The 6,979-nt window shown below is 37.6% G+C and overlaps 1 pseudogene across 1 annotated transcript; it reads right to left on the bottom strand.

Moving 5' to 3' along the window:
- Window positions 1–3,037: 3,037 nt before the first annotated feature.
- Window positions 3,038–5,290, bottom strand: LOC308429682 (inhibitor of nuclear factor kappa-B kinase subunit alpha-like; annotated as a pseudogene). The gene has a single exon. The product of its transcript is annotated as an inhibitor of nuclear factor kappa-B kinase subunit alpha-like (transcript).
- Between the last annotated feature and the right edge of the window lie 1,689 nt (window positions 5,291–6,979).

Genomic DNA, 6,979 nt, shown 5'->3' with positions numbered 1-6,979 from the left:
ATCTACTTTATTCTATATTAGAATGGCCATTACAGATTGCTTCTTGAGGCTGTTTGCTTGAAAGTTTTTTTTCCCAAAACTTTTACTCTGAGATAGTGTCTGTCTTTGTCTCTGAGAAGAATTTCCTGTATGCAGCAAAATTTTGGATTCTGGTTATGTATTCAGTCTGATAGTCTATGTCTTTTTATTGGGGAATTGAGTCCTTTTATCTTAACAGATATTAAAGAATAGTGGTTGCTGTTTCCTGATATTTTTGCTTTTAGAGGTAGAATTGTGCCTTTGTGTCTTTCTTCTTTTGGTTTTCTCTCTTAGGAGTTTTTCTGTTTTTACTAGGATGTAGTTATCCTTGTTGTATTGGGTTTTCCACCCACAATTTGTTGTAGTGCTGGGTTTTTGGTCAGATATTGTGTAAATTTAGTTTTGTTCTGGAATATATTGGTTTTTCCATATATGTTGATTGAGAGTTTTGCTGGGTATATCATCTTGGGGTGACATTTGTGTTCTCTTAAGGTCTGCATGATATCTGTCTAGGATCTTCTAGCTTTCATAATCTCTGTTCAGAATTCAGGTGTGATTCTGATTGGTCTGCCTTTATATGTTACATGACCTTTTGCCTTACTGATTTTAGTATTCTTTCTTTGCTTTGGGCACTTGGGTTTTTGACTATTATATGTAGGGAAGAATTCTTTTTCTGGTCCACTCTTTGAAGTTCTGTAGGCTTTTTTTATGCTCATGGTCATCTCATTCTTAAGGGTAGGGAAGTTTTCTTCTACAATTTTGTTGAAGATATTTACTGTGCCTCTTATTTAATATTCTTCACCCTCTTCTATTCCTATTATCCTTAGGTTTGGTCTTCTCATTGTGTCCTGGATCTCCTGGACATTTTGGGTTAGGAGCTTTTTGGCTTTTGTGTCTTTTCTGACTGTTTTGTCTATGTTTTCTATGTTGTCTTTGGCCTCTGAGATTCTTTCTTCCATCTCCTGTTGTCTGTTGGCGATGTTTGCATCTGTTTCTCCTGATTGGTCTTTTAGGTTTTCTACTTCCAGGGTTGTCTCTTTTAGTGTTTTCTTTATGGTTTCCATTTTCATTTTAAATTTTATTCCTTCTTCAATTCCTTCATCTTTTTGGTTCTGTTTTCCTTTATTTCTTTTATTTCTTTGAGTCTTTTTTATGTTTCCTCTTTAAAAGCTTCTATTTCTTTTTGCTTTTCCTCCTGTTCTTGTTTAAGGATCTCTATCATCATCTTGAGGTATGATTTTGTGTCTGACAATATTTTTTCTGGAGTGTTTGGCATTCTGGTGTTTGTTGTGATGGGAGAGCTGGGTTCTGGTATTAGCAGGTTGTCTTGATATTCATTGGGTAATTTCTTTTGATTTCCTTTTTTCATCATGTTGTCTGTCATTATTCGTGGTCTTGTTGTCAGTGATTGTTTCCTGTCTCTCCCGTGTAGCTTGCCTGTGTCCCTGGATCTTGGCTGTTCCTGTTCACAGATGTCCTGAGCGTTTGGTTCACAAGCACGGGCTCTCTGGGTGGAAACCGAGTCCTTATGGCAGAGTGCCTGCCACCCTGAACCAATGGGGGGTGCTCTCTGTGTGATCAGCCAGACATCTCTGCCCCTCACCCCCGGCTACTGCTGGGCAGTCTCACCAAGCCTGTGTCCCAGGTTCTCTACTGTTCCCAGTGGCAGACTACCTGAATGTTTGGTCCACGCGCACGGGCCCTCCGGGTATAAACCGAGTCCCTAAGGTAGATTTCTTGCTCCCCTGAACCAATAGAGGAGGGGTTACGCTTTCCTGGTGCTCAGCCCGACATCTCTGTTCCCTGGCTACTCGCAGAGCAGTCTCACTAGGCCTGTGTCCGTGGATGTCTACTTTTCCTGGTTAGCATTTCACATTTTAAAAATATACTTTCTAAATTATTTAACATAAGACAGACTACAAGCTTTTATCTGAAACCCCTAAGTCTATGTGTTTTAGAATGGGAAGTTTTCAGATTTTGGAAAAGTAATTGACTATATTTAACATACTATATCAACCCTCAAAAGAGCTGGTGGCAGCACACACCAATGATCAAACACATCAATATATATGAAGGAAAATAAATGGATATTCACACTAAATGGGATAAGCAGATTCGGTATCAGTTCAGAATAGATCTAGAAGCAAATGGTTTTTTAATCAAGTTTATGAAACTTCTGTTTTCAGAACTTAGATTTTGAGACTATAATTAGCGAAAAAGAAAGGTAGACCTTTTGAGACTTCTATGACAAGACATAAAAGATGGTTTAAACACTTGACCCATTTTTACAAATGGAAAAACAAACAACCTTAAAATACATTATAAATTAACAGGAAAACCTTCTTTGATAATATTAAATGTACACTTTAAATAATATAGCATACAACACAACTCATTATGGTCAGCGGATATCAAAGGCACTTATGTCCAATCCCTTACATAAGAAAAGAACTATATGAATGTGCAATTAAAGATGGGATTCATTTAACTCCATTTGGCACCAAGAAGAGCACTTGCTGAGGCAATACAAGGAGGTGGGGCTTAGTCTTCAGGAAGCACAATTTTGCTTGTGAGCAGTCTAGTCCATAGAAACTGGACAGACAAATTTTACTTAAATGAACAGGGGTTAATTTTTTCATCTTTGTATAGTAATACCATGTTGGGCCTTATGCCTAAATTTTAGACCTTTAGAAGATTATTTTTTTTCCAACTCTATAAAATAAGCAGGTTATTAATGATCTCCCTAGATAGTTGCGATGTTAAAAAGAATTTTCACTAATTTGTTATAAAATCTTATCTGTTCAGATATCACAATGACTTAAAACAAAAAAAAAAAACAAAACAAACAAACAAAAAAAAAACACCAAGTTTCTATGCTTGTAAACTCATTAGTAGTTTCTGACCACAGCCATCTTCTCCATGGACTGGTGTGCGATGAATGGTGTCAGCGAGTAAAGATGACTTTAGAGTAAGTTCTGGAACAGCTTCATAGGCTCTAGAACCATGAACAAATGGCTAGTCATTCTGCTAACCAGCTCCAATCAAGACTGTCCATACTACTTTCCTGGTCCTCACTGGCCTCACGAATATTAGTTCTTAAATGGCCAAGACAGTCCAGATTTTCTTCTACCATTTGTCCATTTGTGTTAACGTCCCTCACACATGACAGAGGCTGTTCAGTGCTGGCTAATGTAGGGGGCAGCCATGCTGGTACGGGTGGGGGGTTACTGTGCCTTCTAGACTGGATCCTATAACAAAGCAGGGCAGAACTCTGTTTACAGACAATTTTAATAAGATGCCAAATTTTTTTCTGCCTCTTTCCCTGCATAAACATGACAGTTTTGTCAGCTTCTTTGATGTTACTGAGGGCCCCTTCCACCTTGGGGAGTAGATCAATAATCTTCTGCTTGCAACCCAACAACTTGCTCATGAAGCCAAACAGCTCCTTGAGAACAGGGTCCTGACTCTGCACGGTGTGCACAATGATCTTTAGCATCTCTGTGCGGTCACTGTAGGAGTGATCAGTAGGTCTGTGCTCCAGCTGCTTATGGAGATCAATGGCACACTGGTCCAGAGATTCCATCAGGTCTCCCAGCGTCTTCCACAGAAGCTCTTCTGCAGCTCCATGATCTCAGCGTACAAAGATGTAATTTGATCCTCATGGTATCCAAGGACACCGACCCCATAATAGTGAATGGCCTTTTCTTCCATTTCTTTCTATGCTTTCAGCATTTTGTCTGAATATATCCCATGGGTCATCTGCTCACTGTATCTCTCAAGCTGAATGCTTTATCGAAAAATCTCCACTTTAGCTTTGAGTTGCTGTGATGCTGAGATCAAAGTATTCTTCATTTTTGTCAGGTTAGCATTATAGCGAAGAAGACAACATTGCTGCTCTTTGTCCCTGAAAGAGCCTGCTGTAGCCTTCCTTCCTTTTGCCCAATTACATAGTGCACTGCTTCAGCTCATACTTTACACGGCTGTACAATTAAAAGCTGTATCTTGCTGGCTTGTACACTATAATTTACACAATCAGATAAGCTTCTGGATACACATGGTCCTTCGTATGCAGTCTTACCTTATCAAACAAATAAACCATGTAGCTATCATGACCTCTAACTCCCTCTAGAGCACATGGGGAGGCTGGTGTGTGCGAATCCAGAGAAATTCCCATCTCTGACAGAAGTTCTTGAGAACCGGTATTTATTCCCGATTCATGCTTAATTGGAGACTGTAGTGAATGAAGACTTTCTTTGTGTGATAACAGAGAAGAAATGAGTTTTTGCAAAGGTCATACTTAAGATGTGCACTATCTTTAAATTGTGAATGTGATCCATTTATACAAAACATCTTGGCTGCTTCAAAGCAAGATCAATAGGGTCCCCCTCTCTGTTGTGGGTCCCAATTCATCATCAATTGTAGCCATCTTTCCATTGGCTCTACTATTAAGCCACAAAAGCTAAGGTAAATGCCTACTAAAGGGAACTTCTCCGGTCATCTCTTCACATGCAGTTATAGACTTCGGATCTTTCTTGTTAATCCAATCATGCTAGATAAATGCCTGAAGATGATGCAGAAAAGGCCTATGGCCGACAATACATTCAAACACCATGGTTCCAAATCTCCAATAATCCACAGTGGCTGTGTACGGCTCATTTTCAAAGAGCTCTGGAGCCAAATGCTGCAATGTACCCACAAAAGATGTACAGATACTTCCTTGATCAAATTCTTTGTCATAACCCAAATCAATTATTTTATGCATTATTTTCCCATCACCATCTTGAAGAACTATATTTTTAGGTTTTAGATCTCAATGTATAACTATATTTTTATGCAAATATCGAACCTCAGATCCTATGTCACTCAGTAAAGAAAGTATCTGGCATTCTGTAAGTCCACAAAACTTTTCTGGTTTGTTGAGTAGCTTCCAGAAGTCCCCTCCAGAACAGAATTCCATTGCTAGAAGAGGCACCTCGTTAATTAAAAAATTCAATTCCTCAGGAACTTCACAGGGCTTTACAACATTCGAATGGTTCAACCTTTTCATGATCTAGATTTCACAGCACCGTTGCTCTGTTTTTGGTACTTAGCTCTAAGCGACGGGACTTAATAGCTATTTTGAGATCAAGTTCCAGTGCTGGGACGGACAGATGTTCCAGAAGCTGCTGGTGCCAAGCCACTCCCACATCTCCCTGGGGCCGCTTGTGCCCAGCCACTGCTCTGTGGGACACAAAGTAGGTTCTTTCTTAATGGGATAGGATGTATCCTTCATCATAGAGGGATGCTGATATGTCATAAATTCTACATTTGATAGAAACAACTTAGGGAAAGAAAGACATTCGGATCAAGATTAAGAGGCTAAACTCCACCATGGCCAGGAAATCATGGTGACTGGGGCTCAGACTGAAGATTTTCCATCATATCTGACAAGAATATAAAGTTCTCAGGCTAGAATTAGATATAACCTAAAATCCTCAAGTCCTATCTCCATATTCCTTGGTTTGGAATATAGTTACCTTGTCCACAAGGTTCCCCAGTGTACCAAAAAAGTTGAGACCAAGCATTTTTCTACAGAATCCCAGGGGAGGACAGTTCGTGTCCAAACAATGATAGGTATATATTGTTGTTGAGGATGATATTGCTTATGGCACAGACACAGTTTCTGCTTCTCTCCTTGATGGACAATCCTGTGACTGCTGTCAGCTAACAGCTTATCCAAGCCTGGACTCAATTCTTACTCTATATACTTTTGTTACTTTTTTCTCCCCACATGATTCATCTGAAAGATATCATTGGTCGGATTCTTGGAGTACTTACCTAGTGGCCCTAGAAGCCCCAGAATAGAAGAGTAGAAGTTTCTAGTTCTTCATATGTCTTAGATCAAGAATTGACCTGATGTGCGTTTAGATATCTTTTTAATAATTGAGTTTGAATTAAAATGAGACAATGACAAACTCCTGTTAAAGAAATGGGATTGATTAGGTCAATAATAATAATAAAGTACAGATTATTTTATGCCAATAGTCAAGCAATCTACATTTTTACAGCAATTATACCATTATCTATTCATCTTAGTGTCTATAATTTTTAATCATACATTTATACTATTGATAATATAGAAAACATGCTACTAAAAGTAAAAGTGAGTGCTCATTTCACTTTATTTTGGTAAGAAAAAAATATGAGTAGTGCAGAGAAACAGAAAATTATAGAAACTGAGCAAAAATTAATTATACTAATTATTTTACAAATTAATGTAATTAGGAAGGTTTCTAAAATAGAAGACAAAAAAAACTGCTACTTTTATTGGGTTTCTCTCAATAAATGTTACATGTATTATGTTGGTGATATTTTGTTTAGTGTCCAGTGCACAAATATACTGGGAAAAATAAATTTTATAGGTAAGCATGTGATAGAGAAAAAAAAATATACTTCCCTTGGAACTAAAAGTTTGTATAAATGGTCTCTCTGGGAGTCTCTACAATAGTTTACTACTTTACACCAGAGAAGCTGCATCATTTGATGATCTTTGATGATTTTAAGTGTTTCTGAATGTGATATGTTTTCTCCATATCCAACAACTCCTAATCTACTATCTATTAACTTAATGTTATTCCAGAAACAATTCAGTCATATTTCAACTGAGGGATCTATAATAAGAAATTATTTTAGTACACAAAATACAAAATGCTAATATTAATAAATACAATATAATTTATCATGAAATACAATGAAGATATGATTTAATATGACATGAGAATTGCTAGCAAATCAAAAAGAAATACAAAGGACTTATATTGATAAAAGGCTCAGTTTCACTAGAAATATAATTAACAGCATTTATAGTAATAATGTGATACCATTTGCCATCCATTAGATTGTCAGAAATGCAAGAAAAGAAGCCACAAATCATTGGTGAAGGAAGGGAAAAGAGGTGGGATAAGGAACTTTTGGAGGATGG

The sequence above is a fragment of the Micromys minutus genome (genome assembly GCF_963924665.1).
Source record: "Micromys minutus genome assembly, chromosome: 14".
In the NCBI taxonomy this organism is placed as follows: domain Eukaryota; kingdom Metazoa; phylum Chordata; class Mammalia; order Rodentia; family Muridae; genus Micromys; species Micromys minutus.
Note: the sequence above shows the minus strand (reverse complement) of the source record. Positions and strands in the feature narration are given on the sequence as shown.